Source organism: Mustela erminea, chromosome 12, assembly GCF_009829155.1.
Source record: "Mustela erminea isolate mMusErm1 chromosome 12, mMusErm1.Pri, whole genome shotgun sequence".
Lineage (NCBI taxonomy): Eukaryota > Metazoa > Chordata > Mammalia > Carnivora > Mustelidae > Mustela > Mustela erminea.
The window spans coordinates 10,518,703-10,539,083 of NC_045625.1; the positions used below are offsets into that span (position 1 = coordinate 10,518,703).

Below are 20,381 nucleotides of genomic sequence, written 5' to 3' on the forward strand. Positions count from 1 at the left end.
GGAAGGCTCCAGGCTCAACTTGGGCTTCGCCTGCTGCAGAGGAAGTAAACCAGTGGTTCCCAGGTCTGGGGATTTCACAGGCCTATAACGTTTCCCCTACATTCCAAAGACGGACAGAAGGCCGCCAACTTTTTCTGGCATCTACAGGAAAACCTCCGTCTACTGTCACCATCCTGCAGAAAAGAGGACCCCTGACGTAAGAAAGTAGCTGATGCCAGGCCTGTCCTTCAGTTTTCTCATTTCGCTATGGGTGGATGAAAGTCTCACGCAGCCCTAGGCCTAGCCTGGATTTTGCATTTGGGAACCAGCAAACTCAAGCCACTGGGCCCTGCTGGGGGATTTGTTGTTGTTACTGTTTTCTCCCTCTGGTCCTGGCCGAGGAGAAGTGAAGCCTGTCTCCCCTGTGCTCCTACGTCCACAAAAAAGGTTTTCTCCCTCTCAGCGATCTGTCCAGTCTCTTCTAGTTAACCTGTGGGTAATTCCGGCAAATCCCTTCTGAGGACTGGGTGATCTCCCCGCCCTGGGAGCACGCCTTCCAGGCCAGTCACCGAGGGAGGGTCACCAGGAAAAGAAAATATAAGGGAAGAGCAGGGCAACGAGGGAGAAGCACAGACCCGTCTCTTGAGAAGGAAACCGCACCGTGAAATGACTCGATGTACAGACATCTCAGGCCGGGGGACTCCGGCTCTCTCCAAAGACGCATTGTAAACCCACGCCCAGTCTCAGAGGCAACGGCCAAAGGCCAGGCGCTCAAGAGGTGCACGAGACATCTGGCCCTGGAAGCCTGGTGACCCACTGGAAGCCCATCGCCCTGGGCTTCGTGAAGTTCACCCCCGTGTGGCCCCTATGTCTGCCACGTGGTACCCAGTGAAATGTGCTGGGAGAGCCGTCTGGGGGTAGAACTCAGCCTAAGGGTGAGGGAGGCTCCTTTTCCAGTAACTCAAGAGCGCAATCCCCCCTCAGAGGAAGCCTTAGATGATGGAGGAACTTCTGCCTGGAGTGCCAGGGTTAATGGCTGTGCCAGGGCGGCCTCGCCGGGACAGTCTTGGGCACGGGGCAGCCGACCTCAGACAGACGATAAGGTCTGATGCTGTCGCTTTCCGGCCCGGAGTCCATCTCTCCTCCCTTCCATTCTGTACGCCCAGGCCAGGGGCAGGGTGGGCCCCAGTTCTCAGGAAGCCAGGAAACACACTCTTTTCTGGGCGAAAGGCCCAGATTCCTTGAGCAGTCACAGGACACGCTTTTTCAGAGCCGATCCAAAGCCACAGGCGCAGACTGGAAGTTTCTTCGGGCAGTGTGAACCTTCGGGGACACAGACAGGCGCACCTGGCGTCCTGGGCTGAGAGCCGGTCCATGACCGAGGCCCCTGCCAGTACTGGATGGGCCGGGGGTCTGCCTGCTGCCTCGGTTTCCTCTTCTCATCATCAGTCATCAAACATTTCTTCAAAGGCTCGCAGAGCCGACTGCTGTCCGAGGTACATGGCGGAGGAGGTCCTACCTGCCCCAGAGGTGTCGAGCAGTCGAGAGGTGGACACAGACACTGGACAGCAATAAATGCTCGAAGTTAGGGGGGGGGACGGAGCCGAGCAGGCTAAGCAGATAAGGGGATCCGGCTTCCCATGGTCACGGCAACAATGAGCTCAGCTATGTATCAAACTGCTTGGCACACTTTGGCACTTGGGGAGTTCGGGTCCTCCTGTCCTCCCACTGCACAAGGGCAGAAACAGAAGCCAGAAAGAGATGGGCTGGGGTGGCCGCACAGGGACTGAGTGGGTCTGGGGCCCGATCTAGCCTGTTTCCCGGGGAACCAAGGGGCTGCCCCCCCCCCCACCAAGCCCATCAACCCTGGCAGACTCCCTGCTTTTTCTACGTGGGAAAGCTCTGCTTCCAACATCATGACTCTGATTACGAGTCCCAGCCACCTGCTCTCCAGCCAGCCGGGACTGGCCTTCCTGCATTTGAATTTGGGCTCCTTCCCTTACTTGCTGGGAAACTCTGGCCAAGCTTCATGCATCTCTCTGAGCTTCACTTTTGTGATCTGAACACGGGGAGAAGACCTACCTACAGGTTCACTTGTTCAATGAGCTGGCATAGGCCAAGTGCCCAGCACACAGGAGGCACCCCCGCCCCCATCTCAGCCCAGCACTGAGTGGGGGGTGCTCTTTTGAAGGGATTGGCCCTGGGGTGGAAGCCGGAGTGCAGACTTGGTCTGGGCAGGCTACCTCCAGCCCTGGGGGAGCTTAGCATCTAGAAGGCAAGGTCAGTCCGAGGGCGCAGAGCTCTAATGGGAGTGGAGGGTCACACACATGGGCGGACCAACCAAGGCTTCTCTGCTGAGTGTCTTGGCCATAATCCTCACCTCTCTGAATCTCAGTCTCCCCAGCTGAAATATGGGTTCTGGTGATGATAAAAATGAGACCGTAGATCCATGAAGTCACCCAGCCAGCACGGGACCCGTTTAGCTCATCCATCCTTTCAACATAAAAATATTCGGGGTCTGGGGCGCCTGGGTGGCTCAGTGGATTAAGCCGCTGCCTTCGGCTCGGGTCATGATCTCAGTGTCCTGGGCTTGAGCCCCACATCGGGCTCTCTGCTCAGCAGGCAGCCTGCTTCCCTGCTCTGCCTGACTCTCTGCCTGACTCTCTGCCTACTTGTGATCTCTCTCTCTGTCAAATAAAATAAATAAAATCTTAAAAAAAAAAAATACTCAGGGTCTGTCCCCAGGTGGTGCTAGGCCCTGTGGTGGGCAGGGGGCTGAGTCCCTTAATGGTGGGCAGAACCCCATCTGCTTTGGAACCACCTGCTTCTATGGGAGGGTGCACAGCAGGCTGGCCCAGGACTAGCCTGGGCTCATCGTCCTGGGAATCTTGCCTCCGTGGAAAACCTGGCCTGAACAGATCATGGGTACAGCCAGCTTCTCCTCTGGGCGCACCTATGGCTCTGTACTGTGGCACACTGAACCCAGGGCAATGAGCCCCACTCCCGGCATGGCTAATGCCAGCTGCTAGACGGGCCGACTCCTGATGGGTGGGGGAAGCTCTGCTCCCAGCTCACCCCCCAACACACACAACGTGCCACAGATGTCCATCAGAACTCAGAGTCGGTCGCTTTCACGGCTTTGCCTCTGACTTCGCCAGATCAATCCGTCCATCAATCGATCAAGGGAGAATCAGAATTCAATCATAGTGACAACACCAGCCAACCCTGGGAAGCACGTTAGAACCAGGGCTCCTGCAGATTAGTGAGACGGCCTGGAAATCGGGAGACGAAGGTGTTTGGCGACAGACACCTTGAGCGGGCCAGGCCTCTGCAGATGCCCTCCCATTAACTCCGATTTCGCTCATCCCTAGCAATCGAAACAGCTTTTCCGACAGGGAGGGAAGAAACAACAAGCAGAAGTCGGGTCTGGGGAACATCACACATCCACGGCACCTTTCTCCCCCCTTCCCTAAGCAGCGCTGTGCACTTTACATATTTTACCATTTATTCTCACGTTGTCCCCAGCAAGTCGCAGGTGCTGGCCTTGCTTTTCACAAGAAAGCTGTGAGAGAGGCTGGGGTTCAGAGGTGAGGGGCCTCCCGCCAGACACGCAGCAGGAAGGGCAGGGATGGGGGGTGGGAGAGTTGGGAGTGGGGTGGGGTGTAGAACTAAAGGCCCTCCTGGTGGAACTGTGGCCTCCGTGTGACCCATCTACACTGGCGCCCCCTCCCCAGCCTCCTGGTCTCACCACCGCCCTCACCAGACCATTTTCCACACATGCCACCAGAAACACGGCCCCTCCTGTATCAGCCTTCAAAGCTTCTGGATCAAGTCGTCACTCCAGAGCTCAGCATCCAAGGCCGCCTGGCCTGCCTGACCCTGATCCCTGCTGACTCCTGGCCCTGACCACATTGGCCCCAGAGAGCCTCTTGCACTGTCTTGCTAACCCCTGCTTCTTGCTTCCCAGCGCTCCACGCAGCCCGCCCTCTCCACGAGGCTCTCTCCTGCAGATCCTTACTGGCACCAACGCGGGGGCTTCTAGGGGAGATGGATCTGGGTCCAAAGCATTGCTGTGTGACCCCAGATAAGTCACTTCAGTTCTCTGAGCCTGGGATTCACTTACAAAATGGAGCTGTTTCAAGGGGAAGCCTAGCTCATGCTAGCATGTGTAAACCCCTGATGGACATGGGTGAAAAAGCACTCACGGCAACAAGACAAAGAACTGTTCTTAAAAAGACAGGGGGTAATTCTATACAACCAACAACCCTGTTAAGAGAACCGGCATTGCTGAAGGAGGTGCTGGGCATGGGGTGGGGAGCCTTCAGCCCTGGCGAGGTGGAAGGTCTAAACTCAGGACTTTCCCCCCCAGAACACACCTGGGTGACTGCACCACTGCTTTGGGATTCTCGCTTGCCCTCCTGCTGTTAGGCCAACCCTGTGGCTTCTGGGGGCCTTGGCCTCACCCCAAAGCCAGGTATCGCGGGCCCATCAGGAGACTCAAAGGGCAGAGAGCTTCTGGTCCCTCCCTTACCGACGAGGACAGAGAGACGGGGCCCACCGCGCGCCAGCCCCCAGCCCCCCATCAGGAAATCACTCCAACATCCTGACACAGCTCAAGCCAAGGCAGAAACAGTCTTTCTAACCTGCAGCCCCAACTTCTTTGCTCCCTGACACAGGGGTCTACAGGTAGGATCCCAGATTGCCAACCCCAGGCCCCATCTCTTGGGTGGTCCGCTCTCCTCCGAGAGGGGTCAGGCACTTCCTGCCTGGGAACGTGAGCAGGAAGCAGGGCTGGACCCGCCCCACGGCCCCTTCCCTCTGGGGCCCAGGCCCTTCAGACCCAGGGAACCGTCCATTTGCCAGAGTCCGTTTTGCTCCCTTTTCTGTCCTTTACCCTCCAAGCAGAACTGCGTGGTGGCTGCTCCTGCCTCCGTCCCCAAGGCAGTTCCAAAGGGCCCATCTCATCCTTGCAGAAGTGATGGTGGTAATTCTGTTAATGGGAAGCAAGACGGATGGTCCGCGGTGCCCGAAGTGCAGGAGGCAAGCCACATCGGGCGGCCCCCGGGGGAGAAGGAAAGCCTTGCCGGAACACACCCTCCTTTGGGGCCTTATTAGGTCTTGAAAGAGCTGCCGCGCGCGCTAAAACCTGCTTTTGCCAGCAGAAGCCTCATTTTACAAATATACGACAACAAAAAAAACCCCCGTAAATGGGAAGAAAACCCTGAAGATTAGGCTCCCCTTGCTACAGCGAGGCGGCATGCCCGCTCAGAGCTGAGGTCTTTAGCCTCGTCCACTCTGGGCTTAAATAAATAGGTCTGATCGCCAGCTCCCCATTTTGTGAAGATGGAACACAGTGGTTTCTTTGCTGTTTAAGGACTGTTTGCTAATGATGGGATGGGACAGCTCTGGAAACGTTTTCTTTGAAAGGGCTTGTCTGCACCCTCCCCTGACCCACCACGTCGGGACACCCTATCGCCCTGGTGTCAGGCCAGCGAGGAACCCTTGACCCCGCTCCCTTTCCTGGCCCCATGCCCACAGGCCCTCACGGCCCAGTAGAGCTTCTCTGGTCTTCTGCCCTGAGAATCGGTGGCATCTCAAGAGTGATTTCACTGAGGGAAGGATGTCCATTTCCAAAACTACACAAAGGGCTCAACCCCCCTCCAATCTGGAGTTGAGCCACTGAACTGTTCTTTGGGCTTCGGTTGGTCCAAGTACAAAATGAGGGCAGAGGGTGAAGCCGGCCTGAGACAGTGGTGGTTGACGACAGGTTGTCTAGGGCTGCGTGACTTGCCAGCTGGGGGAACTTTCTGGGCCTCAGCGTCCTCAACCCTACCATAGAGCGAACCTTACCCCCTCACAGCCCTGGAGCAAAGACTTCCTGGCCAGTCGGAGCATTCCTTTTGTCTATACCCTCCTGCGGCACCCAGCACGGTCCAGACACACAGTAGGGGCCTTGCTGAGCCTCTGCTCCTCTGAGAAGAACACATGGCTTCCTTTCATGCCTGGAAACACAAAGACACCCACCCACACTAGAACAGAATGGTTTAGGCGGTGTGTGTGCTCTGGGAGCCCAAGGCCCGGGTTCGAAGCCTGGCTCAGCCGCAGACCTACTGTGTGCCATTGCGCCACCAACTCAGCTTCGCTAAGCCTCCCTTTCCTTGTCCGTAAAACGGGACTAAAGGACCTGTCTCTCAGAGTCACCAGGAGGAGTCGGTGGCCACAAGAATATGTGGCCAGCACCTGCCCAGGTCAGCGCCAGTAACTAGCAGCCCTGACACGGAGCAGTTCAAGGTCTTGGGAGAGCCCAAGGGAAGAGTCCCATGTTCTCAGAGAGAGTTGACGCAAAGCAGGTCTGAGAGGCCATCCCAGCCCCCCTGGGGGAGCTGGGATCTAGAACAACAGACAACATGTGAAATCTCAGGAGGCCGTGGGAGTACCACCCCAGGAGAGAGCCCCCCATCCCAACCCCCCTGCGTCTGTCTCCCACACTCGGACCAGCGACGCAGGACGTACGTTACTCCCGGCTTCTTTATGCCGGCTCCCCCAGCCAGGAGGCCAGCTCCGTTCTGTCTCTTCTGTTCGTCATGCCTCTTAGAACCGTGCCTGGTTTTGCTGGCTCAACGAATGACCGCACAAAACGAGCAAGGGAAGAGTCCCAGGGGGCAGCTCTGGGCTGAGTGACGGCTAATGTCCCAGCATGGAGAGGATCCCCAGAGTGTCACAGGTGTCCCCAAGCTGCCGTCCTCACCCCACGCGGTGCCCTTAATTGTTCAGTACACTAACAGTAACCTCTTGTCACAACCGTTGTGCCTACCTCACTGAGTTGTGAAAACCCCCCCAGGGACAGGAACTGAGACGTGCCCCTGGATTTGCAAGTGAGAAAACTGAGGTCCCCCAGTGGGAAGCAACAAGCCAAGGGGAGTGGCGAGCAGAAGGCAGAGGCCTGGCTGGCACGCAGGGTGTCCGGGTTAACCCACCACCTCCCCCTGCCCCCTGTGTCTCAGCCTGAGACTGGTCTGGGGAGGCGGGAGCTGCAGCTAGAGCCTCGGAACCTGCTCCCTGCCAAGGAGGGGTTGACAAGCATCAGCGGCCGCCGTCTGCCTCCTGTCCCGTCCCCACACACGTGCAATGGAGCGTGGAGGCACAAGACTCAGCCGGGCGGGGCCCCAGGCCTGGGTTCAAACCTCAGTTTCCAAACCACGTGGTTTATGGCTTCGGAGTGGTGGCTTCCATCTCTGAACCTCAGTTCTCCTCCTCTGAAAAACGGGGCCAGCCCAACGTTATTGTGGGGATCGACTATGGCAACACAGATGAAATACTTGGCCACATCGCTGACACACAGTAGGTGCTAAATAAACAAGAGTGAACTTTCCTGAGCCTCTCTCATTCACTTTTTTTTTTTAAGATTATTTATTTATTTATTTCACAGAGAGAGAGAGAGAGATCACAAGCAGGCAGAGAGGCAGGCAGAGAGAAGGGGAAGCAGGCTCACTGCTGAGCGGAGAGCCCGATGTGGGGCTCGATCCCAGGACCCTGAGATCATGACCGGAGCCGAAGGCAGAGGCTTTAGCCCACTGAGCCACCCAGGAGCCCCTCATTCACGTTTTTGAGAGTAGCCAGATGTCCACATCCTGCGGCCGCCAGCCCCAGCCCCGTTTCAGGGCAAGGAGCAGCGTGGGAAGCTGGCGGAATCTGAGCTCTCCGCCCTCTCTCATCCTTCGGGCACCAGCTGCTTGGCGATCTTCCCGAGCGAGTGGGTCAGCAAGCTCATCATCTGATTTCGGACTTTGTCACATGTCACGGAAGGACAAGAAGTCGGAGGGGATGGGTTTGTCGATGCAGTAACGCTGGGCAGCTACAGGAGGAATGCGACGAGGGGGCATTTCCAGCGAGACCCATGTCCACGGTGTGTCCTCGGCACGAGAGGCCCGGGGTGAGGCGTGAGACCAGCCGGCCAACCACAGCACTCACAGCCCAGGCTGGCTGGTGGTGTGTAGAGAGGACCTCACGGTGGAACTTCTCCCCCAGGTAAAATCTGGCTCCAAGCTCTGCGCAGTGTGCCCGCCGGTGGGAGGAGGCTGTGGCCCTCCATCAGGGCCAGCTTCACGGGCATGTGACCAGTGTAGTTCCGTCTTCCCCTGCCCTGTCCTCTGGAGGGAGCCCCCTGCTTGGGGCTTCATGCTCTGCGTCCACTGCCTTAAAGTCTTCATCTTGGAATCTGTGCGGGCTAAGTGAAGCCTTTGGTGGGATGATGGAGCCTCAGCTCATGGGTAGCTCTGCTCCTGACCCCCGTCCCCAGTGACCTCTGCCATCCTCCAATCTTGGCAGGGGCCTGGGTGCAGTTGCGGGGGCAGGTGAGTGTCCCTGTGCCCGAGGAAGCATGGCATTCAGTCGCTAAGAAAAGCCACCACGACAGGTAGGAAGAGATGGTGAAGGAGAAAGCTTTTTTTTGGCTTTTTAAAACAAGGGGAGCTGCATTTTCGCTTTGTGCTGGGCCACGCAAATCACGTAGCAGGCCCTACCTTCTATCTATATGTCCTTCTGACCTCCAGCCCCTGTCCCAGAGGCCCCAGGGGGATATCCACGCGGTCTGACGCAGTCACTGGTCGAAGAGCTTCTCAGAACTCAGCTCTGCCCTCACCCCTGTCCCTGGAGCTTCTTTTTCGCAGCTGAACTGCTGGTCGCTTATTGTCATCTCGTGGACCAGGCCCTTTTCCGGTGCTGGGGATGTGCCAATGAGCAGGACACTGAGCAGTGATGAAACGGGCAGGACCGATGGTGGAGGCACAGCCAGTGGGAGGAGACTGACCCAGCAGAGCCTCTGGGAGGCCGTGGAAGGAATGGCTCCCGCCTGGAGGGACTAAGCTCTGGGGGTCGGCAGGTGCCTCTCATCTGTAAGGTGGAGACAGGGGGGCTTCCTCACAGGACTGTTGGAGGCTGGGAGGTGTCTCAGCTCTGCAGGGTCGCATGGCAGGGAGAGGGGAAGGTGTATGCAAAGGCCGGGGTCCCGGGCACTAACTTGGGGACAGTCTGCAGACAATTCCCCGCACGACCACAAAATCAGCAGCGAGCTGAATAGCTGAGGGGCAGAAGTGCCAGTTCCAGGGCCCCCACGGTGTGCCAGGCATGGGGCCTGGTGGCTCTGCGGACGGCGCACGATCGCCTCTCCTGGTTTACAGATTTGTTCCTGTGACTTCTAGTCCTGCCCAACATTTCACAGTTGCCTTTTTTCCTGTGATTTAGAAATCCAGTTAGTACCAGGTGGTGGCGGCAGCTTTTCGGACAGGACTGGTCATGGATTGAGCAGAACACATGGTGAATATGACCTCAGAGAGCCGCCGACCCGGAGTGCACCCCAGGCCACCCCAGCTGTGGGATCTAGGGCAGATCTGACCTGCGCTGGGCCTTAGTGTCCCCTCTGTCACTTGGGATTACTAAGAGTCGCATCCTCACAGGGTGGCTGTGAGGACTAGACGAAATGACATCGGTGAAGGGCACGGCTCACAGCAGGTGCTCAATAAACACTGGCCACTGTGGTCTTCCCGAAACCCCAAAACCTCACACCCCAAACCTGAGCATCGCGTGCCACTTCCCAGGATTGCGTGGGTCTGCTCCCTCCTTTCTAGCATCTGCCCCAACTCTACTCCAAGACTCTCTCCCCCCATTGTCATGGCGCATCAGTCCATAAATATTTAAACAACATGTCATCAGATTATTATAACATATGATCTATAGCACTGATGTGCTGCAGTTCTGCGCATTTGGGCTTCGTTTTCAGAATATCGAGACATAAAATATTTATGTATTTAGCCAACCACGAGATCTCACATTCTGTCTCAAATTGCTGGGTGGCGGCAAGATGTGGAGCTGAGACGCAATGTGTGAAGGGGATGCCTTGTTCTCACGTTGGTTCCTGGGGCATCTGGATTGTTTCTGGTTCATTCAAGGACCTGTGAATGGTGGCTGGCTGGATTTACCACAGAAAGCAAAGGGCCAGGATCAAAAAACACCATCAAAATGCAATGGGAGTTCAAAGCACAAGGCACCATGTCATTTTCATTCGGCAATGGGAGTTCAAAGCACAAGGCACCATGTCATTTTCATTCGGTCGCTCCATGGGCCTGCGCATAGTAGGTGCTCAGTAAATGTTCACGGGGAGGGGAATGCACCTGTCACCCACAGCATCACCTGATAAGCTGGCACCCAGTGGGGCTTCAGTCCTACCTGCTCTTCAGTTTCATCCTATCCCCGGTGTCCAGCACCGGTCCAGGCACAGAGTAGGACCCAGCAAATGTTGCCAATGAGCAGCAGTGGGAGGAATAAATGCGTGACCAGATAAATCACTTAATTAGCTAATAAATTAATGAGGGATAATGACTCCCTGTCTGCTGGTCCGGATTACACAGTGTGAGACCTTCCTCCTGAGAAATAAAGACTCTCCAGTAACCCGTAGTGGATAGGCAAAGGGGTTTTTCTGGGTAATTAAATATCTCGATTGCTAACATTAGCACATCACAGTGACCATATGTCCCAGAATTTTCAGCACTGTGCAATTTCAAAGATGCCATCCCATAAGCCATTCGAGGATCCAGAAACTTATGTACTGGCAACCAAACAGCCTCTCCTGTCCCCAAATGTCACTAAAATGCTTTTACAGACCACTGCCCTTTTGAGAGTTTGGAAATTGTGGTCTTCACATGCCTAACCGACAGACGGGTGATAGCGGAAGGCCTGGGATGTCATAAAAGCATGTGCAAACAAAAGTTGTTAGCTTGGAGTAAAAGTATTTTCTTTGCATAGTTCCCAAATGCTGTGCTGTCACCATCAAGAGTGGGCAGCCCTCACCCTTGTCCCCAGGCTCTGCATAGACAAAAATCCAATCCTCATTTCCTCCTGGGTGAGCTGAGGAGGCTGGCAATTAAAACAAACACAAAAGGCTCCGAAAAGTCCTGGGGGAGATGAGCAAAGGAAATGCACACACACTGACTCAGGCACACCAAGTCCACACTTTAGATCCTGGTGTAACTAAATCCGGCTGGACTCTGCGAGACTCGCCAAACCTATGGGCGGGCTCCCTGTCTGTCTGCCATGTGGTCCCCAGTGGTCCCACCATCTGGGCACCCAACCTGGTAGCCCGCCAAGGCCACACCAGCTAGGCAATCCCTTTCCCTTTCAACCCACAACTCCCCATTCTCTGGTCTGGGTAGACTCTGGAGTTGCTTGGGAGAGTTAAACACCTCCCTTTCCCTAAGCAACCCTCAAAAGATAAGCCCTCTTAAAAAAAAAAAAAAAAAGTATCGATAGAAAATGCACTCGATAGAAAATGTAGCTTGAAGACACATACCCACCCATTCCAAACCAAAGCCACTCCTATACAGGCATCAGGAGCCCCCCATCAGTAGGAAAGGAGCAAAGGAAGAGAACCTGATAACGTTGGGAGGTACAAGCCCTTCTCTAAGCCTAGGCCCCACTCTAGGAATAACCTGAGCCATTATCTAAGAAACCTTCTCTGGACAGCGGTGGCTCAGTAGGCACAACGCAGCCCTTCGCCGCCCACTGGGAGAAGCAGTGTTTGCTAACAGATTCAACAAGTCCACATAGACATTCTTCCAGCATCCTTCCACTTGCTCCCTTGAAACTTCCCATTCATTCTATAAATATTAACTGAGCACCTACTATGTGCCAGGCACCATCCTGGGCACCGACCAAGTCTTATCCTCACGGAGCTTACATTCTAGTCCGAGAGAGGGATAACAAACATACAGAATCCAGATAGGGTAAGGGTCCTAAAGACACGTGAGGCCCAGTCAGGGAATGGAGAGTGAAGGAGTGACGGGTTCATTTCAACAGGACGGGGACAACAGGGCCTCTTTGGAGAAGTGACTTTTGTGGTGTCCTGAATGAGGGCTGGGGGCAAGTCATGCAAGCACTGGGGGGGAAAGGATTTCAGGAAGAGAGGACAGAGAGGAGCATAAGCTTATCACGTCTGAGGAAAAGGAAGGAGACGCCAGGGCTGGAGCAGAGTAAGCGAGAGAAAGACCATTCAGAAGTGCGAGGCAGAGGGAGCAAGAATGTTTCTTGTTCTCGCAAGAATGACCGAATCTCCCCCAGATCCCCAGAGGCCTGGGCAGCCCCTTCTCCCACCATTTGCTCCCTGGTACGTGCTGTTCCTTCCAGCTGCCTGGGAGGCCCTCTCCCGGGCCCTGCGCCTGGGCACCAACTCCCAGCCCATACGACAGGCGTTTCCAGATGGCAGCTTCCGTCTTCCGACTCTGCAGACCAGGCCTCGGTGCCGTGACCATTAACTAAGCGCCACACATCTTCGAGTCTCCGGTTCTGTTTCTCTGTCTGTAAAATCGGCGGAACGACACCCGCCTCGGAGAACTGCCGGGAGGGGGAAGGGAGCGAACCCGCGGGCAGGGTTAGAGCGGAAACGTAATACAGGGTTGGTCCCCGTACAAAGGACAGGGGGCAACAGCTGAGGAAGTGACAGAAGTTCCTGGCTTCCCCCTGCTGGGGGGCTGCCCACAGCCTAGGACCCCAGTCTCGCTCCCAACTCCCCATCCCGCAGCCCCACCCCCCGACCCCCACCCTGGGGGGTTGGTCGGGGGGCTGGGGGTTGAGGGGTGACTCCCACCCTGGGGTCCACCAGCCCTGCACCCCAACGCTCTCAGACTTCCAGGCTTTCCCGCACCCAGCCTGCTGGGCAGACCTCGTGTTTCCCTCGAGGCCCACTCGGAGGCCCTTCCTCCCTGGAAAGCAGCACTCCTGCTTCCCCGGGGGTGAGCCAGGGACATGTCACCTGCAGGCACCCCCAGGGGCGTATGACACAAGCCCTGTCCTCCTCCCTAGGTGGTTAGAGGCTGCGGGGTGGGGCCGTGAGAGGGGCTCCGGGCCAGCTCCCAGAATAACACCTGACCCACAACATCAGGAGCTATTTCTCCAAGGAGTGCGTGGACGGACGGCCGTGTGTGGCTAACCAGGGAGCCCGCTCCACCCACGCAGCGGTGACCAGGTCTGTGTTTCTGCTGCAGACTCTCTGCACCCAGCCCGGGCCCACGCCCCACGACCAGAGCCTTGGCCTGATAGGTGGGAAAGCGTCCTGGTCAGCCACACCCCTGGAAACGGCTCATAGCCTCCCTGGGCCTCAGTCTCCCCAGCTGTAAAATGAGAGGCTTTCATGACTATATTTTTAAGCATCAGAACCTTGTATAAAAAAATTTTCCACGTGACATAAAATTAACCCGTTTAAAGTGAACGATTTGGTGGCATTTGGCGCATTCACCACCTCTCTGGGTCCGAAACGTTTTCATCACCCAAAAGGAAACCCTGTTCCCACTGAGCGGCGGCTCCTCGTGTCTCCTCCCTCAGCCCCGGGGAGCCGCCGCTCTGCTTTCTGTCTCCACCGACGTCTAGATTATGGGTATTTCATACAAGAATCTTTTCTTAAAATGACTCCCGTGCAAACGGAAATCCTCCTAGAAAACACATAATAGGGTCAGTGCTGTGGGAAGGGTTAGGGCTGCCCCGTCCCCAGCTAGCGTCCCTCACCCTCTATGGCTTCTCAGGGAAGGCTCTCATCCGAGACCCCTTCCTTTTGACAATTCTAGTCCTAAAGTTGGGTTTCTAAGGCAAATCACCCCCTCCCCCACCGGCCCAGTGTCCAAGAATCCAGGGCCTTGAGCCTGGGGCTACTGGCCCATTTTCCAGGTGAGGGAGTAGAGGTGCTGGATTCAAGGGTGGCTCCACGGACCACTGATGCTCGCCCCTTACCGCGCGCACCAGGGTGGGGTGTCAGGTGTGAAGAGCTGCACAGATGCCCACAGAAGCGTCCTCTGGAAGGGTGGCCACTTCCGTGGGCCCTGCCCTCCCCCTCAGGACAACAAGCCAGCCCCACACAAACTCGAAGGGACACCCCCAGGCCCTTGAGGAGGACTCCTACCCCCAGGCCCAGGTCTGTGACAGCCGCTCCTGTCAGCACAGACTTCTGATGGGCTCCCTGCCGCCCCCACCACGCTGTGTAAATAATTAACAAAACATCTGCCTTGCTTAATGACACACTGTGGCTGACACCACTCTCGGGGCCTCCCGAGACCCTCCAACGCCAAAAGGGACACATCCAAACCTTCGAAGGCTCCCTTTCCGAGCGTCGTGGGGGAGCACAAAATGCTGACTTCTGAACGTTTCCCTGAGCCACTCAGAGCACCCTGACTTGTGTCCCGCCTCGTTTTACCAAACGGCCATGTCCCCTTCCAGCTATTCTGAGGGTCATGACCACAGGGCCAGGCTTCAGGGGACCTGAGAGGTCCCAGTGCTGCTTGCGGCCTGATTTAGGGCCTCGAGATGCAGGAGCACTGAAAATGCCCTCGACAGGGAAACAACCTTTCTGCCCCGTGACCCTGGGCAGGTCCTGAATAACCACATAGTTTCTTCGCCTCCCATAAAATCTCAGGCAGCGAGCGTCAAGCGTTTCTGGGGAGACACCTGTGTACGGAGGGCTTTACACCCATTATTTCCTGTTGTTCTTCCCTCAGCCATTGGAGGTCATAATGTTGTCTGTTTCCCAGATGGGGACACTGAGGCTCGAGGAGACAAATGACTTGCTCTGGGACACCCCACCTCACTCCACTTGGTGTCAAACCTCAAGTTCTTAATGTGATTGTGGGTTCGCACCCTCCCCTCCTTGGGCCTCAGTTTCCATTCTATAAAATGGGCATGTGGCTCTTCTCTGGATGGTGAGCCTACTGTATTTTTGGGGGGTAGAGCCAAAGGTCATTTGCAGGGTACCCAATACCCCTTTGCAAATCTCTTCCTGACAACTCCCAGTTGTCAAAGACTTTGGGGACAACAAGGAAAAGCGAGGGCTGGCCTTGGGGAGAGCCCCTGGGGGTGACTCTGCTGCTCACCTGCAGCGAGGGGTTCGTCCCATCTCCGCAACTACAACTTGGGGACTTTGAGGAGTTCTCCTCTAAGGGAGTCTTAGGCTTGGGGGAGGTCTCCCCTAAGGCGCCAGCTCCGTTCTCCAAGGTCAAGCACTGCCCCTCCTCCAGCCCAATTCTGAAGTATGAGACTTAAACAACTCAAGGAAATGCAGCCCGACTGGCTCTCAATGGCAGCTTCCCTCCCCCCTTCCCTTGCAGAAATTCCTTCACACTCTATGGAATTCCTACATAAAGCCCCTTTTTCTTTTCTATGAGGTCACCATCACGCAGATGTGGAAGAGAAAGGAAGAAAGGCTCCATGTGGATCAAGGTCCTTGGAACTGAATGCATTTCAGATCCCGGCTGCACTTTTCAGGTCTGCAGGCCCCTCACTCATCTGTCCCCCAGAGCCCAGCCAAAGCCGCCCATTGGGTTTGGGGTGCAGTGATCCTGCTGGTGGATGCCGAGAGGCCTGGCCAGAAGACTGGGTCTTTGCCACCAGACCACCAGAGCAGTCGTCTGTGGAAAAATCCAAAGTTGGAGACAACACAGCAGAGGCTGTGTATGTGGGTCTGTTTCCACACAGGCGAGTCTGTTAGAGGGACAGATGTCAAAATGCTAGATCACACACCACGGTCAAGTTCCCAAACTGAACGTCACAGGAAGTTACACCACCAACCGATGTGCCCCAATGTCTGGTCCTGTCTGGAAGCGGAGTCTGAGGAGGCTGTTGCTCTAATTCAGTTTGGGCCAAAGAAGGGGCTGTGAGCATGTCACCCAGCTCAGAGAGGAATGAGTGAAGCCACTGAATGACCTAATTTTTTCTTTTTAAAATAAAAACATTTTGGGGGCACCAGGCTGGCTCAGTCGGTGGGGCATCTGACTCTTGATTTGGGGTCATGAGTTCGAGCCCCACAGTGGGCAATGGGCTCGCCTTAAATAAATAAATAAATAAATCACTAAAAAATATATATATATAAAATAAAAAAACATTTCCCCAGAGACCATCTTGTCACTACCCCAGAGTCAGATATAAAATGGCCAAATACCAAAAAATCCACTGAGGCTCTTGGGTGAATCCTGGCCATCTACCTCCCATTCGTTTCAAAGCAATTTCACACACCCAGGGGGAGACCACCCCAGATGACCTCCCTACACATACCCCAGGAGCACCCTTGCTCCCCAGGACCCTTGCACGTCCTGGTGACCAGCATATTGGCAACCATCCGCAGTGACAGCCAAGGGAAGGTCCATGCTGATGTACACACCGCTTCAGAAGAATGACATCAGCAGAAATAAATAAATAAATAAATAAAGATGAAAAAATGTAGAAACAAGGACTATTTTTACCTCCCCAAATCACAGGCCAGACGGGAGAGAAATCCATCAATGCCAGAAACGTGGCTGAGCCTTCGCACAAGATCTATTATTTCACACCTTAAATTAACGCATCTCAAAGCAATTTGCAAATGTTCATCAATTCGCAGAGCATACTTGGGAGAGAAATACCTTTTCCTTCCAACATCAAAGGAACCCTTGCAGGGCTGCCCGCACACCCCCAAACCGCACAGTCCTCACACACTACATTCCTTTCGGGAACCGCGTCTTGAAGCCCGTGATAAGAAAGGAAATGAATGAGGCAGAGAGACAGGCACACGGCCAGAACAGCGAGTGACAAGAAACCTATGTAGAAATGATCCTGTTGTCAGATGTTCAGAACGGGGAGTCCAGGGGTAACTTGCCATCACCAAGGGTTGGAACACACTGGGCGCTTCCTGAGGGCAGTGGTCCAGCGGGCTCCTCCCCGCACAGGCCTGGAGATGCCAACCCGCATTTCATCTTGGATGACTCACCAGGGTCTTCCTCCCTCCCTGCTCTAACTCCCTTGCTTGGTCTGACCAGAGAAGAGGAAGGGGATATTCTTCTCCTTTTGACGATTGTTTTGACACTTCCCTTCTGAAACCAATCTCTGGCACTTCATGAGGAAAGAAAAAAATGTGAACTGTGAGCCCTTTCTAAGCTGACAGTCCCGGCCCTGGGTGTGGGTTGTCCACAGCAGAGGGGCAGGAGAGGACAAGGAAGGAGAGCACGCCCCTTCAGGAAGGCCTCTCCCCCCAAGCTGGGAGCCTGGCGAGGAGCCCAGCCCCAGAAGAACCTGGAAAACAGGGACCATGACTTTCCAGGTCCTGTGGGAAGACAGTGCGGGCACTGCTCAGACAAGTCTGAGTTCAATCCCAGGGCCAAACGCATAGCAGTCGTGACCTCTGGTGCATGACTTCACCTCTCCGTGTCCCCAGTTTCCTCACCTGTAAAATGGGCGTCATGACAGCTCCCATCTGCGTGTCGCTGAGTGGACTGAATGAATGAAGACCCTTAAAGCTTTTGGCACCATGCCTGGCACACAGCATACCTTTGATAAATGGTGGCCATTCGGTCTGGGCTCCTTTCATGAAACCATGCCTCGCATTTCATCTCTCTGAGCCTCAGTTACGTCATCTGTAAAATGGAGATGACAACCCCCTACCTCATGGGGCAGATTAAAGGAGCAGGTGTGAATGAAAGCACTGGGCACCCCATCGGTGCACCTTCAGGAGACAAGGGTCACATCCCTGGTGCAGAGGACAGGTTTGAAGTCAAGCAGGTGACAGGACTCTGCCTCAACCTCCTTTCAGCAGCCCCAGGCGGGATCTCTCTGTCTCTCTGCACAGGAGGTCCTCCCTAAACATGCCTTCCCGTCATCCCCTTTCCCTGCTCGCTCCTTGCTCAGGGCCACTGGAAATGCCCACCCCCCTACCTCCAACCCAAAGCCAGGAGCTTCCATTCTTGAAACCTGAACAATCTGAATGGCCCGAAGCCCAGACCAACCTGGGCCACTGCTTCAGTCTGAGACTTTATTTTCTGAATACAGAAACTACTTTTTAGTCATTTCCGAAGTAGACCGGGACGGCAGAGGCTGACAACACCACAGGGACCATTTATAAATCCTGGCCTTTTCTTCTGGGAAGTTAGGCAAGAACCTTCCCAAATGTTTGCCCGTGGGGCTCTCTGCCAGGGAGTGACTCATTCACAGCTCCCCACAGGCATATTTTATTTGGGGGTGGGGAATGGAGGGAGGGCCCGGCCTTGAGGGGAGAGGAGAGGCAGCATTTCCAGCAAACCCAGAAGGTATTTTGTGTGTGTGTGTGTGTGTGTATTTCATTTTTTTAGGACAAAAAAGAAAAAGAATGTGGATCTTTTTTGTTTCCTTCCAGGTTTTGTTTGCTAAAAGAAGACGTCCAAAGTTCACTCGGGAAGCTGCTGCGTTGGGAACAGACGCTTCCAGCCGGCTCGGCTCTCCGCGTCCCTTTCAATGAAATTCTTCTTCCATTAACACCACGATTTTTAAATGTGCCTCCAAGATTTGCCTGCGCACGACATTTTCCCCGCAGAAAGGCAAGCTGAGTTTTGAAAATTCAGGGCGAACAAGGGAGCTCAGTGTTTCTAAAGTTGCCCTTAAAGCAATGAAGACTTTCGAGAGCAGAGATTTTCGACATTTATAAAGCCCCCCCCAAAAAACGGCCCGTCAAAGCTGCAGGACAGACTTTGGAAACCGGTGTCCCAAGCCTGCTGTGATCAATTTGTTACTGTCCTGAGGGCTCATGCTCGGAGCCCAGGCTCAACAAATGAATAAATCAGATTAATATCTACTTAGCAGAGCAGGCAGAGAGGGAGAGACCCTCCAATACACAGACAAGTGTCCTAGGACCCTTGGGCTTCCCAGGGTCAGGACCTTGTGAACCCCAAAGGCCTGGGGGAAAGGTTATAATCTGCCAGGGCCAGAGAGGGGCAAGAACAAACCCAAGAGACCCAGAGGGGTATTTAGGAAGAATTGAACACAAGTCCTCTAGTACCAGGCCAATTAGCTCTGCTAGGCCCACCAGAGCCCCAGCCCAGCAGGAGCATCCTGGGTCCTGCCAGTTGGCCCCACCAAGGCCTGGCTCCAAGGCCTCCCCTACTCTGCCAAGCCCACCCTAGCTCTGCGGGTTTGACCTCCGCCCTCAGTCACCACACAAGGCCCAGCACCCACTGGGTGCCCACCCCCAGCCTACTTCTCTCCGTGGGCTCCCTGGCATGGGGGCCAGGGGCGGACACATCCTACAAGACCCCTGGTGGGTGCAAGGCGGGGGACACTCACCCTCCATAGTAAACACACTCACACACTCCTGGGCACAAAATACTATTTCGTGGCGTACACAGACACTTTTGTCCTCCCAAGCTCACTAATGCACACACAAATCACTTGTGAACGCTCACCCACGTGTGCACACATACTCCCTGAACCCACACAACTCCTTCACAAAAATGGGATCCCACGTGAAGTCCTTGGCACACTCCCCGGCAAATAGTAAACAATAAATGGCTACAGGGGAGCCATGCCTGTGTCCCCCGCACACATTCACCCCAAGTCACCCAACCCAGACCCTCCGACGTGCACACACACCATGTCCGCCCCAGCGCGCACACCCCTCCCGGGCGCACACCCCGGGACACACAGACACACACCGCCCACGCACGCTCGGACGCACGGCCGCCGACACGCTGAGACCTCGCTGGTTCACTCGCGCCCCGGCCCTCCCGCGTGCACCCCCGCCCGCTGTCCCCCGCCGAGTCGCGGCCGCGCGCGCGCGCGCGCGCACCCCCGTCACCCCGGCTGGGGGTGACCGCCCCGCCGTCGGGCCCCCGCCCCTTCCCCGTTCCGACCCTGCCGGGCCCCGGTCCCAGGCCACTCACCGAAGCGCGGGTGGCTCGGCCGCTGGCGGGAGGAGCGGCGCGCGGCCCGGCGGGCGGCCGGCCGGAGCGGAGGGTCCCACACGAGTCGGCGGCGCCGCGGCCGCACGCCCGTCCGCTGGGTTCCGCCGCCGCCTGCGCGGGCCCGCGCGCGTTCCCGCCCCTCCCCACCGCGGGGCCGCGCCGCCCCCTGCGCTCGTGCGCGCTGCCGCCACGCTGGGCCCGGGGGGCGCCCCGCGGCTACCGCACGGCGCTGGGACCCTTCCGCGCCCCGGAGCTCCTCAGACCGCGAGTGATTCGACCAGCCGAGCCCCCCATTTCAAAGACGGGGAAACTGAGGCCCATACTCTCAGGGCGAGTCAGACCCAGCAGACTCCCCTCCCCCCCTTCTCAGATTCTAGAGATTTAGGATTAGGGTCTGAGGTCAGCGAACTTCGTGAACCCCTCCCCCGCTTCCTTGGGGACCCATCTACTAACATTGCTCCATTCTCGGTCCTGGTCACACTGGCCAGTCAGCTAGCGCTTATTATGTGCCTACTGAATGCAAACACACATTCAGAAGTAGGCTCCAGGTCTATCTCCACATGGTGGTGAAGGTGCGGCTCCTTGCCCTCAAAGTGCCAGCATCTCCTCATCTGGAACCCCCCAAATCCTGTGGACCCCAAGACAGTAAAAGCCAATGTGCAAAAGTTTCTGGAAGGCTCTACTAATGAA

General features: G+C 55.9%; 1 protein-coding gene across 1 annotated transcript in view; it reads right to left on the reverse strand.

Annotated features, from left to right (window-relative positions):
- Positions 1-19,807, reverse strand: part of NEK6 (NIMA related kinase 6) — a 79,988-nt gene extending 60,181 nt beyond the window's left edge. Inside the window, exon 1 of the mRNA XM_032308760.1 lies at positions 19,671-19,807. The gene's annotated coding sequence lies outside the window, so the exon portion shown is untranslated. The remainder of the gene's footprint in view (positions 1-19,670) is intronic.
- Between the last annotated feature and the right edge of the window lie 574 nt (positions 19,808-20,381).